Raw genomic sequence first — 20,110 nt, 5'->3', positions numbered from 1 at the left:
TTACTGAAATTCTTTTTTTTTTTCCAGTTACTTAAAATCTTAAGGGTCAACAGGACCAAAAGGAAAAAGGAGCTCAGTTTCCCATCCATTTGTTTTTGTCTTCAAGTTTTCCTCTTCCAATACTACAAAAATTGTTATGGAAAAGGAAGGGGAAGGTCCATAAGTTTTACCTTTTAGTTTATCAGGTTAAATCAACCTGGGTGGTCCATTTGTCAAAAGGTGAGTAAGAAAGTTGATATAAAAAATATACAAAAATTAACATAATAATGTTTGAAAAGTCTTTTAAATGTCATACATACAAAAGTGCATACATCCTAAGTATACAGCTTGATGAATTATTACAATTATTGTCATCAAGGTAAAAAAATAGAGCATAACCAGCATCCCAGAGGTTCCCCACCTCTTCCTTCCCAGTTGCTCTGCCCCCTTTCTCCTCCTCAAATATAGCCATTACTTTGACTTTTAACACGATAGAATAGTTTTATCTATTTTTATATGTTATGTAAATGAATCATACATCATGCATTCTTTTGTGTCTAGCTTCTTTCACTTAACGCTGTGTTTGTGAGATTTAGCCATTTTATTTCATTATTTATTTTTTTAAAGATTTTATTTATCTGAGAGAGAGAGACACACACAGAGAGAGCGAGAGAGAGCGCATGAGCAGGGGGTAGAGGGTAGAGGGAAAAGCAGACTCCCCAGTGAGCAGGGAGCCCGATGTGGGGCTTGATCCCAGGATCCCAGGACCCTGGGATCATGACTGGAGCGGAAGGCAGCTACTTAACCAACTGAGCCACCCAGGTACCCTAGCCATTCTATTTTAGATAGCAGTAGTTCATTTATTTTCATTGTTGTTTAGTTTCCATTGTATAAATATACAAGCATTTATATCTTCATTCTGTTGATGGCTATTTGGGTGGTTTTCAGTTTGGGATTTCATAATTAATGCTGCTACAAATTTTCTTCTACATGTCTTGGATGCATATGATATCTGTATTTCCATTGGTGTTTCTGTTTCTCCACATCATCACCAAATGTTTGTTTCCGTCTTTTTATTTTTAGCCATGTTTTGGTTGTGTATTGTTGGTTCTCATTTTGGCTTGACTGTGTGCTCAGTAAAGACAAGGCCACATCTGTCCAGTTCATAGCTGTATCACTATCCATAAAACATAGTACAAATAATAATAAATGGCAATAATAATAATAATAATGAGGATTGATTGAAGCTAACAACTACACTCAGAGTTTGCAACTTAAGCTTATGTTTACAGTTTTACTTTTATTTGTTAAAATGAATAGTTTTTAAATGGTGTTACGATTCAGGTATCATAAATCATTTCCAATGTTTTCCTTGATGTGAAAACCATAAAGTACCTGACCTGTTCCCCTGACACCCACCCTCCCAAACACACACACATGCAAATTTAGGGCAATGGCCCAGGGAGAACTAGACATGTCTCCTCTTTAATTTTATTCAAATATTTTGATAGGAAAATTAAATAATTTAACTGCTAGGTAATTTTAGTTATTTTTCTGATATTAAAACACAAATATAATGGTATCCAAACTGATTGAATATTGTGCTTACATAAGAGGCTTGAGTCACCTCAAAGTCTATTTGTATACCCTTGGCCACCATACTCTTCTCAGCCAAGTCTGAAAAGCTTTGATAATAATGGGGAATTAATGAAGTGTTTCAATTGGATAGAATCATGATTCAGTTTTTACATCCGGAGGATAATTTTGGCTTGCACTACATAAGATGAGTTGGAGGGGAAAGGGGTGAGTGAAGAAGCACTGGGGGTAGGGATATCATTAGGAGAATTATGTAATATTAATCCATTATATTGTAATCATTTATTGTACTATAATAATCCAGGTAAGAGATAAATTGGCCTAAACTCACAGCACAGGACATAGAGAAGAACAGGCACCAAGGTTTCTAATTTTATTATTTACTTTCACGTTCACCATGACTCTTTAAAACAGCATCTAAACATCTAATTATTGGTTGCAGTTTGTATTATACCTGTATAAATAACATACATATATGATAGGATAAATATAAATATTAGTGAGCATTACTATTATTTAATTCCTTCTATTTGCAAAAGTGAAATGGACTTCAGTATATTCAAAATTAGATATTATTTAGTAGTGTATCAATTTGCTGCATTATAAAGAAATTTACAACTCTTGTCTCTGAAGTGATCTAAATAGTAGTTCACATAACATATAAGCTTCAAGGGAAATCTTTGTATCCACTATAGAACTCCATCTTATTGTAATTGGAGTTTTTAACCGGACCTAAATAAATTAATCTACTATATGGCTAAATTGTTAATTATCATTGTAATTCACAATATACAGGTATTTGATACTTTAGGGACTCAACACTGCCATGAATACATTTGATTCCCAGTTCAATTTCCAATTTCCCAAACTGTAAAGTCGCTAATAAATTCACAGTTGCTTTCCAGCTTTTTAAGTGTTTTGACATTTTACATTATCTTCTTTGATGTTCAACACGCTTGAGGTCAGCAAGGCTGGTATGTTACCCTAATTTTTCAGTTTAAAAAAGCTCTGATATTTGATTTACTGCTCTTAACAAACATTATTTGTGTAACTGTAAAGTGACTGGAATTCAGATTTCCAGACTTTTTATCCTGGTGTACCAGGTTGCCAGTCTAATACAGCATATGGCTTCCTAAGTACCCTGGATTTTAGTAGCTGTTTGACAAATTTCTTAACCTGTATACTTCAGTTTTAATATCTAAAATGAGATAATAATAATACCTAGCCATTGAATTATTATAAGGATAAATTTAGCTAATATTTGTGAGGCACTTAAAAACAGTGTCAAGCTCACAGTAAGCTCTAAATAAATGTTGGGTTATGTATTTATTGTTTTAGCATATCCAACTGACTTGTAAGGAGGGTTGGGATCCTAATAGTATACACATTTGGAAAATTCTCATTTGAGTATATATATTAGGCAAGTTCAGACGTGTATATGGGTAATAGAGCATAAACCTTGTTTCTAATTTAATAACTAAAGAAATGTGGTGGACCAATAATCCCATTAGCCTTACTTAACCACATTTCATCTGACCTCGATATGCTCTTCCCAGAGAGAAAAGACTTCAAGGGTGTGGTAAGTGGACCTGTTGAGATATTTTAAAAAAGCAGAAATCAGTGGATTGTAATAGGAAGCTCAGCATATTAGACAGTTCAAGTGTGCTCAGGAGTGTAATGATCTGAGTAGTCTTAGCTAAGAGGCCGTTAGGGGAGACGCTACAAGGGACCCAGCTGGGTACTCTGCAGGAAGTTAAAAAGAATTGTTGAGCTTTGCAAAACATCTGGTGTTAGCCATCTGTCTTTGGCAGTACAAAGGTTTAAGGTCTCTGTGGTTCCTTCTGACACCTTGGAAGGCGGAGTTACAGCACAGAAGTAATAAGTAGTAGCAAGCTAATTTAAGTACGTTCTCAGGAGTCCGGAGACACTTGCACTTCCTGTTACTACAATTCCGGCCAAAACTGCTGTCAGTCCCTAGTTTTTGAGAGCTACCGAGCCTCGATTCCTATTGGGGCCACCGTCGGTTCTCCTCAGCTCCAGCGCACACCTGGATGGGCCGTGCTCCACCTAGGTGCTTGGAATATGGGACAGTTTCGCTCTTCTAGTCAAAGAACACGGTCTTTTGCTTGAGAGTTAAAAGGCTGGCAGGTGGACCCCTTGGCCCACTCGGGATCTCCCATTGTTGCTGAGAGGCGCAGGAGCCCCGGCCAGTAAGACGCTGTCCCTGCTGCCCAGCAGCGAGCCCGGACATCTTAGCCAGGCTCCGCTGGGCATTCCGAAGCCCCACCCATGGCAACGCCACTCTGACGTCCGCGCGCCGGAGTCCGCCATAGGCCCGCGTCGGGGCCCAGGACGACGTGTGGCGCGTGGACTCTATCAGGTCCAGCCCTGCGGGAACCCGGTAGGCACTTCCGGGCAAGGTTCTGTGCACCTGTTCCTTCCTTCTCCTTAAGTGTCTTCCCCTCTGGGAAAGAGTGCACATGCCCCTCCCCAGAGAACAAGATGCACGACAGCAAACCTAGATTAAGAACAGCACGGAAAAGTAATCCCAAAGCAAGGTGCCGGGCATCTTTAAACTGTTTGGAAGTTCACGTGACCCACTAAGTGCGGGCCCCGGTGGTCACGTGACAACGCGCGCGCCCCCGCGCAGGGAGAGCCGGCAGGCTCTGTGCGCGCGCCTTCGCCGCTGCCTCCCATCCCCTCGACGGGAGGGTGAGGAGCGGCGGAGTGATCAGGCGTCTGGGGGCCGGTGCGCGTGCGCAGCGAACAGCTGTCACCCAGTGCGGAACAAATCTTCCAAATTTCCCAAATCTCCGTGGGCCGGAGGCCACCCTCTTCCTCCTCATCTTCCTCCTCATCTTCCTCCTCTGGGTGGTATCCCGGTGCCCACCCGCGCGCCAGGTAACCGCTTTTCCGGAGTCCGGGCGATAGGGATGGTGGGGGAGGGGCTCGGGCGGTCTTCTCGGCACTGTCCCCCTCTGCTCCGAGCCGCTGGGGGTGCCGGCGGCCGTGGCAGAGGAGACGCGGGGCGCGAGACGCTTGGTGCCCGACCGCCGCCGCTGTCATGCTAGGGAGAGAGCGGCCGGCCATAGTCGCAGCGGAGGGAAGAGGGAGCCAGTGACAGTCCGCTCCGGCCCTCTCGGGGGTTCGGTCCCCGTGCTCGCCGTTCTCCCGGGGGCCGAAGTCTGGGTCGCGCTCCTTGGCGCAAGAGGAGCGCGCGGGTGGTCCAGGGATGCCGACTCCTTTCCATTCCTCTTCCAGCCTGGTCTGTGGCGGACTCCAGGGAGGCACGGCCTGCTGCGCCCTCGGTGCCATCTCTTCTCTGGAACTGTCACGACCCGGGGGAGTGAAGGCGGGGACTCCTCTCCAGCACACCTCGCCGCAGGCAGGCAGCCTCTCTCCCGGGTTCGTCCGCAGCCCCCGTGCTGTCCTTTTGGTTTTTCCGGCAAGAGGCCATTTCTTCCTGCAGTGCCTGAAGCCACGATGCGGTGTAGACAGTGGGAGCTTAATAAATGAGTTGGATCGCGTCGCGTGGAATGCCCGGCACGCACAGGACGTGGCGTAGGGTGGGGATGTGGAGGAGGGAGGCAGGCAGGCTGGGGCTCCGGGTTCGAGCTTGGGTTTTTCCTCCAGGCTTAGCCAATGAAACCAGCAGGGCTGGATTCAGATGCTTTCCGGGTGAACTCTGAGCCAGTCTTCCCCTAAACTGCCCGGTGCAGGTCTGCACGGGCTGGCTTTGGTTGTGGGTGAAGCCCAGGAGGGGTGTTGTAAGGTTTCTGCTCCAGGAAAAGAGAGGGCAAACTTTTTTTTTTTTTTTTTTAGCATTTGGTAAATTACCCTTCAAGGCGGTTTATCAAACCTGCTTTGGAAATGTAGAAGTTGGCGTTGGTTCACCCTTATCTCGGTGAAGGTTTCTTTCTGGTAGGCTCAGTTCCACCTAGGTTCGGACCAAGTTCTGACCTATTTCACCCACTTGAATTTGCTGTAATTTTTATCTTTAATCTTGGGAAATTCGGCTTCACCGTTTCTATGGTAACAGTTACTAATATAATTTCGAAGTGTTGTGGTTGAAAATTAGTGGCTTTAATTCTTAAAGGTCCATTTTTGCTTTGAAACACTTGGTTCTCCTTTGCGATTATTACTCAAATTTTGCCTTGCTGGTCTCTTCCAAAACCCCCATGCTTTGTTTTGGAATGTATTACACGGCTGTTCGGTTTTTTAGGCCCTCTTTCTCCCAATTTAAGGCGTTATGAAAAGTTTGCACACAGTCTTTACAACACTCCACGAACTTGGTAGTACAGTACAATTTAAATCAGAGACTTGTTTTGTTTTATTAACATTTAAATCGGTTGCTTGTCTAAAGTTAAAAATACAGGTTTTAAACCTTGTAGGTGCACAAATGCTTTTAAAAAATCTATTATTAACTTTCTATAAGAATGAAGATTTTAAGAAGCTGAACAGGTACATAATTTTTAAAAAGTTATTTAGATTTAAATTTCAAATAAAGGGTGAAAATTTGGTATTTTGAGTTCTCTACTTGACACCTTCTGAATCACCCAGGACTAAGTTAGGTGCCTAACTAACCTTGGGTAGTCTGTGATTTCTTTTCTTTCTTTTTTTCATTGTTTTGTCATTATATCTTGACTGCCCCCCCCCCCCCCCCCCCGCTCCTCTTAGAATATTAGGGCTTTGAGAACAGGTTCTTTTTTTTTTTTTCCTTTGCTGTATCTCTAGCAATTTACCATAATGCCTGGGGATGCTAAAATATCCTCTCTCTTTTTAAATAACAGCTTTATAAAGATATAACTCACATACCATGTAATCCACCTATTTAAGGTGTAAAATCCAGTGGTTTTAGTATGTGCATAGAATTGTGCAACTATCATCAGAATCAATGTTAGAACATTTTTATCATCTCCAAAGAAACCCTGTTCCCATTAGCAGTTATTGTCCCTCCCGCTCCCACCCCCTTTAGCCCCAAGCAATGACTAATCTGCTTTCTGTCTCAATAGATTTGCCTGTTGTAGACATTTCATATAAGTAGAACCATATAGGGTGCCTGGGTGGCTCAGATGGTTAAGCGTCTGCCTTCTGCTCGGGTCATGGTCCTGGGGTCCTGGGATGGAATCCCGCATCCGGCTCCCTGCTCCCTGGGGAGCCTGCTTCTCCCTCTGCCTCTTTCTCTGTCTCTCATGAATAAATAAATAAAATCTTTTAAAAAAATAAGTATAACCATATAATTTGTGGGTTTTTGTGACCGGATTCTTTCACTTAGCATGATGTTTTCAAGGTTTATCCATCCTGTAGCATCTATCAGTACTTTATTCCTTTTTATGGATGACTTGTCTTCCATTGTATGGATATATCACTTTTTTAGTCATCAGTTGATGGGCATTTGGGTTGTTTATACTTTGTGGCTATTTTGAATAATGTGCTAGGAACATTCACGAATTAGTTTTAGTATGTATGTGTGTTTTCTTTATTCTTGGATATATGCCTAGTAGTGGAATTGCTGGGTTAAACCTTTTTTCTTGAGTGAATAGATGGGTGAAGGAGGGATAGTTAGTGTTGAGGGACCTATTCTCTCTAGGCCTTTGAGGGACCTGTTCTGCTCCACCACCAAGTCCATTTCTCTAGAGGCCAGAAGTCTTTGTGTGGGGCTTTGTCCTGTGGATAGTGATGTGTTTTTCTTGTCTGGATGTCTTTAAGATCATCCCTTTATATTAGCCCAGTTTTTCTTCATAAAGCAAATGATTATTTCCTTGGTACTAATTTGTTATATATTTATTAGAGATATGGTGATAAAACAGGTATATTCCATACTATCATTAAACTCAGTGTCTAATGCAGGTCTTTCAGTCTTTTAAAATTTATATTATTTTTTGTTATTATGAATATTCAGTGCTCCTCTGCCCACCTCCATTTCTTTCTTTTTCTTTTTTTAAAGATTTTATTTATTTATTTGACAGAGAGAGACACAGCAACAGAAGGAACACAAGCCAGGGGAGTGGGAGAGGGAGAAGCAGGCCTCCCGCGGAGCAGGGAGCCCAGTGCCGGGCTTGATCCCAGGATGCTGGGATCATGACCTGAGCCAAAGGCAGATGCTTAATGACTGAGCCACTCAGGCACCCCCCCACCTCCATTTCTAATATGAATTTCTTGGGAGTTGTGCAAGAGTTAAAGTCACTGTTTTTCTTCACTTGCTACCAATCTAGAAGGTTTTGTGGAACCTAAAATATAAATTTAAAATATTGTATTATTGTCTTTAAAATATTGTAATGCACACCCCCAAAGATTCTTGTTTCCCCACCCTCCATGCCCTTTGGGAGAAGATGCTGATCACAGAAGTCTGCCCTTGCAGGGCCTAATCCTTTCCCCACATAAGCAGTTGGAACAATCCCATCCTTCTTTCCCTGCGGATCAAGTCCTCTCAGCTCTCTCAGTAAGGCTTTGCCCAGCCAATCTCCTCCTTCCACCAAAACTTTCTCCCCGATTTCCTGGCTAGGTGGGGCTGGTGCTCTGCTCACATTCTTGTTCCTTCTGCCTTGACTGCTACCCTGACCTGCACTTCTTTGGTTAATTCCATCTCATCCTTCAGATAGCTTACTTAGCTCAGTTATTACTTCAAGCTAGTCTTCCCTCAATACTGTACGCTAGCCATAGCAGCATTCTGTAATCTTCATAGTCTAAAACAATTACATGATTAGTTGTGGATCACTGTTTACTCTCTACCCTCATGTATGCACAGAAAAAGTTCTGTGCAAAATGTTGAAAGTGGTTAATTATTTCTGGGTGATGGGCTCTTGTTTGTATCTGTGGGCATTTTCTGAATTTTCTCCTATGTATTGGTATGACTTTTGTGAACAAGGGAATAAAGAAAAATCATCAGTAATTGCCATTTTTATTTTAATAAAATTCCTTCTAATCTCTTTTGTTTGTTTTAATAACCTAGATGAGATTTTACTATAGCTTCAAATATCAAACTTTTATTACATTTTAATTCTTTCTCATATCTAGGGATAATAGGGAATGGTGAGCATTGGTTGTCTAGGGATGGAATTTCTGGTATTGAAATTAAGCTGATTCTTAGGAACAGAATCTAGCTCTGATACTATTAGGGTATGATAGCGTAAATAGCTCATTTTCCTTTTTCCCTGAGAAATGTCCTTGCTCTAGTACATTTGTATGTTTCATAGTACAGAGTTTTTCCTTGCACAATTGCTTGTTATTTGCACTGTTTGTCCTTTTTTTGCTGGGTGGTTATTCTGCCTAGTAGTGGGTATATATCTTCAGTAGATATTTTAACACCCACTATGTGTCATGTGCTATGTTAGATGTGGAGCATACAGCAAGTGAACACAATAGACAAGTGATTATCTATCATTTCCTGCAAGAGGATTATTTTGAGTATGAATGTTTAGTTACACTGTTGCTCTACGTTTTCAGATACACAGTGGCTTCAGCTACTATGGTATTTATGAGCTGTTGCTCCACAGAATCTTTCAAATTTATTTTAGATTTTTTTGCGTTTGTGTTATTTATTATTGAGGGTAAATACTTACAGCGCAGAATCATGTGTCATCAAAACCTTTTGATGCTGACTTCTTTTTTTATATCTCCATCCCGTTCTAGTTATTAATTTGACATCTCTACTTGTTAACTGTAACTAGGTGAACTGGGATCTTTCCTCTCAGCACTGCTTCTCTAGGTTTCTCATTCATCTCATCCCATTTCACTGCTCACTTGGGGAAACCTGTGAGTTATCCCAGGTATCTCATGGTTTCTCAGCCCTCATCACACCCAAACTATCGCCAAACCCTATCATTTCTGCTTCCAAAATATGTATTGGATCAGTCCTCTAGTCTCTACTTGGCAATCATCTCACTAGCCACTCCAGCCTCCTTCCTATTTCTGCTCCACCATGATCTTTTAAAATGCAAATTGGATCATTCTCATTGCTCTCAGGAGACTTAAAATTCCTGCATTATCTCTTCCTATCTGAAGCAACCGCCAAACCTTATCTAGATGGTTTTAGTTTTCCTATCTGCCCATTGGCTTTTTTTTTTTCAAACTGTACAGGCCCTTGCTGAAAGTGCTGTTTTCTGCCAGACTTTCTTCCCACTTTCTTTTTGGTACATCATTCCAGTCTCTGCTTGAATGTACTTCCTCAGAGAATCCTGACCTGTCACGCCCACCTCTCCGCCAATCTAAATCAGCTTTCCTAGTGATAATCTATCTTAATTCCCTAATTGTTTCCTTCCATAACACTTAAGCATAGAGTAGTGAACACAATAGATCAGCGAAATTTCATTAAAAAGGATTATTTTGAGCATGAATGTTTAGTTACACTGTTGCTCTATATTTATGATTATTTGACTGTTTCTAAACTGTAAGAATTTTACAAGGGCAGGGACCCAAGTATTTTTATTCACTTCTATCATACCAGGATACTGTTGTCTCATCAACACTATAGTATAGTTACTCAATAAACATTTGTTGTACAAATTAATGACTTCTGTATATATGAAAAAATTAAGGAAATTAAAGCTGGGGCACACAGTAGGAAGTAATTTTACCCAACCTGACCCAACACACATACACACACAAAACTGAAAATTTCCACAGAACAATACTTTGCCACCTTTGTACACGGTGCTGTACTCCCGTATTTTCTATTTTGTTCCATATCACATATTATAAAAATATTGATGTACTCCACCAAATTGGGTAGGATTGCAGGCTGCAGTCTGAACAACACAGCTCTAAGGCTATAGGAGGAAAATGCTTAATTTACATTAGCTCCTCCCCCCTTTTTGAAACATAGTTGCTATTTTCTAATTCTTAATCTGATTGGAAGTCCAAGTGCATATAGTTATCCTCTGCCTTTCCTATTAAAATAAATGACTATTGCTGAAAGCTAGTTCTGTTTAGAAATTCTGGCCTGGTCGCAAAGGAGAGTTGCTTAAGGTTAGGTTGAGAAAAATCTAAATCAGACTCTACCTTAGGTCTTTTAGGTCTTATCCTCTAGGTTTCTCTGGGCCACTAATAGCCAGTACTCTTCTACCCTATTTGGCTAGGCTCATTGCAGGTGTGCGTAAGTCACTGAATTTTAAGGCTGGCCTCTAATCACTTTTATTTTCTCAATTTGTTAACAAACCAAACAAAATTGCAAAAATGAAACAAAGGGATCAAGGCAAAGGAGTGTTTGTGAAGGTATGAATTAAGGAGCCTGGCTTGGTAAGGATGTCATGTCATGTTCAGTAGATCATCAGAGCTGATCACTAGAGCTGTGACAGTTCTCATTTATTCACTTTACCAGAACCTCTGTGAGGAAGGCTTGGTGCTGTTTGGTCTCCATCAATGAAATATTGATCTCTTATCTATTTTGCTAACAAAATATTAGAAATAACCTAAGTATCTAGTACAAGGGCTATTTAACTGCACACTGTGATGTGATATTTGTAACTTGGATGAATATTTTAAAATGTTAGAATTATTCCAAACCTATGTTTAAGGAAAGAAAGCATTATACAAAATTGTATACATCACATGAGCCCAGTTGTGTTTAAACGTGTTTATAAATGTACATATGTTAGAAAACATACACTGGAATGCTAATTTGGTAGTGAGATTGCTGGAAATTTTGATTTTCCTTCTTAAAAATTTTTTAGAATGAGCATTGTTGCGTTTATAATCAGAGAGACTCAGTTGAAAAACAAATTTCCTAAACATTAATTTAGGTATTTGCAAATAGGAAAAGTAATACCTTTATTAAATGGTGGATAGAGCCTAGGTTTCTAGTGGCTGTGTTTTGGGGACCCCTGTCAAAGTGGGATGTACATTTCGCCTTCACAATATGTAGTCTTGCACTGCACAGTGATCCTTGTTTGTTCTCCTAGTCTGTTTTTTTTCCCTTTCCTGTCTACATGATTAAAGCTTACCTTGTTTTTCATCTTTTTTTTTTGCTGAAATAGAGCTCTATCTCTTCATGCCCTACTTATGCATGTTGATAATGAATGCGTGTTTCACTGATGGTTGCCCATAGCATGATAATTTGGAAAATCCTAGTATCCCTTATTTATCCTGCTGTGTGGCATGAATTAAAGGGATAGAAAGGATTTTGGGTGAATTAGGGATTATGCAGGGATGTCTTCTTTCTGTTAAATTTGTTTAGTTATAGTGGGACTTGAAGGAAACGTATAGTAATAGTTTAAATGTGTAATCATCACACATTAGTAAATTTTTCCAAATCTATGTTTGAAATTGTTCAGTCTTTTAGCATTCAAACCTTAGATTATGCATTTGAAAATGTATTTGTTAGCTATACAAAATAGTTATACTAAACATTGATTTACTATTTTCTAGAGAAGGAATTGGAAACTTAAGAAGAGAGAGATGTCGAAGTATGAACAATTGGTTGGACAGATGGGACCTTTTGGTGTGCGTGTGTCTGTATCTGTGTGTGTTTGTGTGTGTGAGTGATAGCACTTTTAGGAGATTTCATAGTTCTCTTCTCATTTTTAGCATGGGAGGTTCAGAAATCTGAACTTTCCCAGTTGATCTAGAGTATGTCAGGCGTTAAAGGACTAATGTTCTCAGTGTCACTCCCTAATTAGGCTCAAGAAGAACTAGGACCTGGATACAAAGCATGCTTGTCCATTCTTCAGGACTCTTTCTAAGAAGTCTTGCTTCTTGGGAAAGCACATCATTTAGTGACAGGCACATCACAGCAGAGGGACATGGGTAGTGTTGAGGAATAATCTTAACTATTTTTTACCTGCAGGGCTTCTCTGACCCTCCAGAGTATTCACCTTTCTCATCAGAATATTCTTCCTGTAGGTACATTTTCTCCTGTTGAATGAGGTTAAAGAAGAAGTCAAATTCTCCACTTTGGCTCTGTGTTATCTCCATCTTCTAACTAGTTTTTCACCAGACATTTGTTAAAATTCCAGTCCTAAGGATATTTGTCTCTGATTCACCATTAGCTTTGTTGCTTCTGTTCTGTTTTGGAAATGCATCAGATACTTAGAAAGGACACAGGTGTCCCTTTGAGGGGAAGACTGATGGTACAGTCTTTTTTTTTTTTTTTTTTTTTCAGGCTGCTTATCTCACCCATTTTGTTTTTATTTAACTTTTAAAAGGAACTATCGCCTGAAATTTGGACACTTTACTGAGAACTCTCAACATTCAGGGCAGATTGCATTAGTAGGAGGAATTTGGACCTGAGATAGGTAAATTCATTCCTTTTTGATAATTTAACTTATTAAAATCATTATAGTATAAATGTATATTAAGTAAATACAATTTTAAATAAGCAATGCAAAGTATACAACAAGGTACACAATTCGGAAGATATAAATGGGGGGGCGCGCCTGGGTGGCTCAGTCAGTTAAGCATTTGATGCTTGATTTCGTCTTAGGTCATGATCTCAGGATCATGAGATTAAGCCCTGCATTGGGCTCTGTGCTCACTTAGTGGGGACTCTGCTTGAGATTCTTTCCCCTCTGCACCTACCCCCGATGTGTGTGCACTCTCTCTCATATAAATAAATACATCTTGAAAAAAGAGAAGATTAAATGGGTAAAAAATACATATTCTCACTTTTGCCATCAGACAGCCAGTTTCCTCTTTTTGGTTAACCACTGTTAAACAGTTTCTTTTAGGGCTTTCCAGAGATATTCTATATAGGATATTCTATAAAACTTATATATGTATATGTGTACATTTTTTATGTAAATCGTATCTATACTTGTTCTGAATATTTTTTCACTTAACACTGTAACTTGAATGTGATTTTTAAAATATGAGTACATGTAGAGCTCCCTTTTTAAAAAATGATCCCATAGTATTACATTGTATGCATCTACCATAATTTATTTAACCAGTGCAATATTAAAAGTCATTTAGGTTGATTCTGTTTCTATATAGTGATCTACTTATGTACCATTACCTCAATGTTTTAATTGTTTGTAGCTTTATAACATGTTTTTAGAACTTTTCAGGCTATTCTTGTTTATTTTCCCTCATTATATTTAACTTTAGAATCAATATGTCAAGTTCCAAGAACCTATTGATAGTTTTATTAGGAATGTCTTTAGTTTATGGACTAACATAGAGAAATATCTTTCAGATGTTGACTTCTCCTGCCCAGAAATATGGTGTGCCTTTCCATTTAAATGTTCTTTTAAGTCCTTAGAAAGGACATTTAAAAAATATCTTTATACAGATCTTGCATATTTTCTTAAATTTTATTCTTTTTTATTTTATTTTAAAAATAATTTTCTTATTTTACTTTGGGCAATCTCAAACTTTTAGAAAGGTTGCAATTATAGTACAAAGAGCTTTTATTTCCTTGAAAAATTTGCCTTCATGCCTCATTGCTCCTCAATACTTCAGTATATATTTCCTAAAAAGGCAGTTTCCTATATAACCACAGTATTTCCATCAAAATCAAGAAGTTACCATTGATAAGTACTTTCTGCTAATCTTTAGACTTTTTTATATATCACCATTTGTAATAGTGATGTTCTTTGTAGCAAATGTATCCAGTCCAGAATGATGCATTGCATTTTCTTGTTTTCAGATCTTTTAAGCATCCCTTCATTCTTAAATAGTCCTTAGTCTTTCCTTGATTTTCTTTTTCTTTTTAAAGGATTTTGGTTACTTGAGAGGGAGAGAGAAAGAGAGAGAGAGCACAAGCAGGGGGAGTGGCAGGCAGAGGGAGAAGCAGGCTCCCCCGCCCTGAGCAAGGAGCCCAGTGCGGAACTCCATCCCAGGACCCTGGGATCATGACCTGAGCTGAAGGCAGACGCTTAACCCACTGAGCCACCCAGTCGTCCCTCCTTGATTTTCATAATATTGACATCTTTGAGGATTATAGGCCAGTTATTTTTGTTTTAATTTAATTCCCTTAATTTTTCTTTTCTGATGTTTCCTTGCGATTAGATTCTTGAGGCATCATTGGCAGGAATCACAGAGGTGGAACTATATTCTTTTCATTACATCTTATCAGGTGGTACACAATTTCATTTTGTTCTGTTACTAGTAATGTTCCCTTTGCTTAATATCTTCTATGCTAGACTCTTCTATGCTTCCCTACTCTAATTTTTTTTTGTTTTGTTTTGAAAAACTATATACTTATTTATTAAGCTTTCAATTTATTTATTTTTATCAATTAGGATTTATGGTTTCCTGTTCTATTCAATGAGTTATATCTGTTAATATTGTTATTTATATTGGTGCTTAAATTGTCATAGGTGTGGCCCATGGGAATCCTTTATGCTGGGTTCTTTGTGTTTTTGACATGTCCCATCATTCTTTGAACATTCCCTCCCTTTTGGGCACAATGAGATATGCAGGCTCATCTTGAACTTTTCTTACCCCAAATATTTAGAAGCCAAGATCTAGGTGGTTATTGATATTGGGGTGTTGCTTCCGTGCCCTCTCAGTGAACCGAGCTGGAGAATATGTGTGTGTTCAGATATACATTTATGTATATTTATCCATACACACACATGCATGCACACAAAAATTATATAACAAATGTACTAATATTGGAGCATTCTTATACTCTGGAATGATTTTTTAGTCATGGTTTATTATTTTAATGTGCTTTTGGATTTTGCTTCCTCTTTTTTTTTTTTTTTTTGTGGTGAGCAGCAAAGCAAAGTTTATTGAGTGATAGTGAGTGATAGTACAAAGCACCTGAAGAGGGAGGGCACCTGAGAAGGTTGCCTGCTTCCTCATTTTTTAAAAGAATTTTCATCAATACTCTTTTTTTTTTTTTAAAGATTTTTTATTTATTTATTTGAGACAGAGAGAATGAGAGGGAGGAGGGTCAGAGGGAGAAGCAGACTCCCTGCCGAGCAGGGAGCCCGATGCGGGACTCGATCCCGGGATTCCAGGATCATGACCTGAGCCGAAGGCAGTCGCTTAACCAACTGAGCCACCCAGGCGCCCAAATTTTCATCAATACTCTTAAATAAAATTGTTCTGCAGTTTTCTTGGGCCATTTCTCAAGTTTTGTTACCCATTTAGGCTTGCTTCTTAAAGGATTTTAAAGCTTTTTTTTTTTTTTTTTCTTTTTTTCCTTGTGCTCAGGAATAGCTTAAATAACATTGGATTATGTTTCTTAAAAATTGAGCATAATTCTGTGAAACCATCTGGGCTTGGTACTGCAAGTTTATTCTTGATTTAGTGGGCTTTTGGTTTGCTTTATTGTGGTAGCTGAAGAACCTCGCAAAGAGGTCAGTTATATTTGGGGTCTGGGTTTTGGTGATACTAAATGTGCAGTCAGTTCACTGCACCTACTTGCTGTTTGACTTCAGGGGAGTGATTTCCATTTCTGAGCCTTAGTTTCATCATCTCTCAAATAGGAATAATCACAGCTGGCTAATAGCACAGAAACTTTTAAGAATGCAAATGAAGTATGTTATAGCACAGTAAAGAACCAAACAAATGCAATTTTTTAAAAGAAGTTTCATTTTAATAAGACTTCAGTGTTCAGAGAGTTGTCAATGAGGATAGTCTTTAGTATAATACTGTTCAAGGAATTTGTACAATTGGCCCATATTACTCTGCAAAAGACGAGGCTGTCAACAACAAAGAAAAATTATGAATCAAACAAACAAAATGTGATGAGTTTATTTTCATGAACATTAATGAGGGTTTGTTCTTGTATTTATTAAAACCATATTTTAAATCAAGGAGAAACATTGGGTAGCAGATTATAATTTTCCTTTATGCTTGTATCATGATTATATTTGTGATTATTATAGTTTGGTTAAATATTTGAGATTTTAAAGAAAGTTAAACTCATCTAAGGAGACATTGAAAATACTTTGATGTGTTAAGATGCGGTTTGCATGTTAAAGAAACCCTGTATTGGTATTAAGATTAAAAGAATAAATGATTTACAAATACCTGTGGCACTATGCCAGTATTGCATACAGGATAAGAATATAGTAAATCCTTTTCCTGCAAGCTTGGTTTTTTGGACAGGTAGTTACCAAAAAATGTGCAAATTATCATGGTTCCTTAAAATAGTGTTCCTTGCATTCATTAATAACGGAATAAGCAAGGACCGTCAGATTACTGTGTCTGATATTTTCCAACCCTTTTTGCTCCCCCCTCAGTATAGCTGATATCATGTATGGCTTGTGTGTTTATGAATCTTTAGAAATAATTTCAAAGTTTGCATATAAAATTAAATTTAAATGTTTTCAAAATATTTCAAATTTTAGACATGTTATGTTTGAAACTAATAATAAATGATTTACCTGGCTTCTCATGAGTTCTTCTGATAGATAGTTTAGGTAATCTCAGTTGTAAATGTGAAATGGGCTTTACTGTAGAGCTGGTGGTAGTGATATGGGTTCCATCACAGTCACTGAGCTGATCTGCTCCAAGGATCGCGCAGGTGGTGCAGTCCCGAAGTCAGGTGAGGGGCTGGCCAACAAGCCTGCTGCAGGGTGCTGGGGTGCAGGGTGCCAGGGTGCGCAGTGGGTGAGACAGGCCCGTGGTTGTCATGATGCTGCAACAGGTGGCTGGAGTCTGGGTATCGGAACCTGGAGATTTGGGTAGGTCGTGCCTTGACTGTGCTGGGGACCGTTTCCTCCTTTCCAGGTCTTCTGACGGAGGAGACAATCCAAGTCTGGCAAACTTCTTAGTTGGAACTCAAAATTATGTGCAGTGCAAGTTTTGGAAACTTGAAATTGCTTTATTTGGCTGTTTTGTGTGTCCTAATCAATCCCCCTGCATAATAATAGGGATTTAGAAAGCAAATGAGGTTTCTAAATTCACAGTTATAGGAGAACAACCTTTTTTTTTCTATTCATGCAGAAATGTTAGTTGGCATTGATTGCATAATTTTTTGCTCTTGTCTGGACCCGTATTTTGGTGTAGTTTTGTGATTTTCCTAAAGTTGGCATTAACAGAGAATGAAGTTTTTTTTTCTCTTAACTCAAATTTTAGAAAATTCCAGAGTTTCTCTTCTTAGCCCTTTTCATAGGTCATGAATCTCAATCAGATACAAGTTTGCATGTTTTAAAAATAATTTTTACATTTTTCATAACTTTTTTAAAAAAGATTTTATTTATTTGAGAGGGAGGGAGGGAGAGCAAGAGCACAAGAGCACAGGGAGGGAGAAGCAGACTCCCTGCTTAGCAGGGAGCCCAGTGGAATGCGGGGCACAATCCCAGGACCCCGGTCATGACCTTAACCAAAGGCAGAGGCATAACCGACTGAGTCACCCAGGTGCCCCTTTTCATAACTTTTAAAGCATTTTTTTGTTCCATGCTTAGATGTTTTATTGATATGCATGTTAGAGATTATGTTTGGCTTTAAATTTAAAATAGTAGATTTAGAAAGACAGTCCAGGAGTAAAGAAAATGTTATTTTTAATTAGTATTTTCCATTCTTAAAAAATAAACTTAATGCCAAGATAATGCTTTCTCTGCCTTGTGATCAGTGTCTGTCAGGTAATTTACGCTTCCATGTAGTATCCATATTACTTTAGAATTTATTTTTTACTTCAAAAGGATTTAGCACTGTGTCTGCATTTATTTATTTTTTCTTTTTTTTTGATTATATTCTCTGTACCTTTGACAAATTCAATAATAAGATCTGATATGACATTTTCCTGTATTGCAATGTGAGAAATTGCTTTTCTTGAAACACTACAAACTACTTCCTAGGTAAAAAGATTTATTATTTAGAATTACTGCTGTTAAGCTGGTGCAGCCACTCTGGAAAACAGTATGGAGGTTCCTCAGAAAGTTGAAAATAGAGCTACCATATGATCCAGCAATTGCACTACTGGGTATTTACCCCAAAGATACAAAAGTAGGGATCCGAAAGGGTACGTGCACCCCGATGTTTATAGCAGCAATGTCCACAATAGCCAAACTGTGGAAAGAGCCAAGATGTCCATCAACAGATGACTGGATAAAGAAGATGTGGTATATATATACGACGGAATATTATGCAGCCATCAAAAGGAATGAAATCTTGCCATTTGCAACGATGTGGATGGAACTGGAGGGTATTATGTTGAGTGAAATAAGTCAAACAGAGAAAGACATGTATCATATGACCTCACTGATATGAGGAATTCTTAATTTCAGGAAACAAACTGAGGGTTGCTGGAGTGGGGGGTGGGGTGGGAGGGATGGGGTGACTGGGTGATAGACACTGGGGAGGGTATGTGCTATGGTAAGCTCTGTGAATTGTGCAAGACTGTTGAATCTCAGATCTGTACCTCTGAAACAAATAATGCAATATATGTTAAGAAAAAAAAAAAGAAGAAGAAGAAGGTAGCAGGAGGGGAAGAATGAAGGGGGGGATATTGGAGGGGTAGATGAACCATGAGAGACGATGGACTCTGAAAAACAAACTGAGGGTTCTAGAGGGGAGGGGGGTGGGAGAATGGGTTAGCCTGGTGATGGGTATTGAGGAGAGCACATTCTGCATGGAGCACTGGGTGTTATGCACAAACAATGAATCATGGAACACTACATCTAAAACTAATGATGTAATGTATGGGGATTAACATAAGAATAAAAAAAAAAAAGAATTACTGCTGTTTGTAAACTTTCTTTTCTTCTGCTATTAATGATGCATTTATGTCAAAATTTCCTCCCAGATCAAAGGGTATTGGTAGGATGCACAGTTCATATAGCTAGAAAAGACTTTTATCCTAGTGTACAAATGATTTTTTTACACAAATTACCTTTTAATGCTAAAATTATTGTGGATGTTATAATTAATGATTATTTAAAAGTCAGTTATTTTACCAAAGGAGCCACACTTGATTGTTCATTTAATCTGTCAATTTAAAGATATTTGTAGTTGTGTTGTTGGTTGTATAACAGAGTAAGACTAAGGAGAGAAGACCCAAGCAACTTATTGCCACTGTAAGTACTTGAATTCAAGTACATAACCCAATCACAGACTTTCAATTAAAATAATGTCACAAGGGGCGCCTGGGTGGCTCAGTTGGTTAAGCGACTGCCTTCGGCTCAGGTCATGATCCTGGAGTCCCGGGATCGAGTCCCGCATCGGGCTCCCTGCTCAGCAGGGAGTCTGCTTCTCCCTCTGACCCTCCTCCCTCTCATGCTCTCTGTCTCTCATTCTCTCTCTCTCAAATAAATAAATAAAATCTTAAAAAAAAAAAAATAATGTCACAAAATATAGTTAGAAAACAGCTTAAAGCCCTGTGTTGAGTCTTCACTGGCCTTGCAGGTCCTATTTGGTACATTTATTGTACAAAAATATGGAATTGCCAAAATGAAAAGCTGGAAGTGATTGGTATTAGAGAAAGATTGTTTGTATTAAAGAATGGTTTTAGCATAGAGGTTAAAAAATTTTTTTAGTTTAATTCAAAGTGTATTTCAATTTCCTAGGTATTTTCAGAAATATACCACTTGTATTGGTTGTTTCATCAATTTAAAAAAAGTTTTATTTAATGCTTGAGTTACGCAAAAGTCATGGTACGGTCCTGTGAATTCACCCAGATATAATTATGTGATTTTCTTGT

At 38.8% G+C, this 20,110-nt stretch overlaps 1 protein-coding gene across 15 annotated transcripts in view; it reads left to right on the top strand.

Annotated features, from left to right (window-relative positions):
• The first annotated feature begins 4,274 nt into the window (after positions 1 to 4,274).
• Positions 4,275 to 20,110, top strand: part of KDM4C (lysine demethylase 4C) — a 457,231-nt gene continuing 441,395 nt past the window's right edge. For 6 of the 15 annotated variants that reach the window (XM_034987999.1, XM_034988002.1, XM_034988001.1 and 3 more), the window contains exon 1: positions 4,282 to 4,476. The gene's annotated coding sequence lies outside the window, so the exon portion shown is untranslated. Of the gene's footprint in view, positions 4,477 to 4,836; positions 4,981 to 20,110 lie in introns of all 15 variants that reach the window. The other 9 variants (XM_034987992.1, XM_034987991.1, XM_034987989.1 and 6 more) reach the window with 5 other exon arrangements.

Source organism: Mirounga leonina, unplaced genomic scaffold (assembly GCF_011800145.1).
Source record: "Mirounga leonina isolate KUSES-001 unplaced genomic scaffold, KU_Mleo_1.0 Mir_447, whole genome shotgun sequence".
NCBI lineage: Eukaryota > Metazoa > Chordata > Mammalia > Carnivora > Phocidae > Mirounga > Mirounga leonina.
The sequence above is the reverse complement of the archived record's forward strand: the minus strand, read 5'-3'. Positions and strand labels throughout refer to the sequence as shown.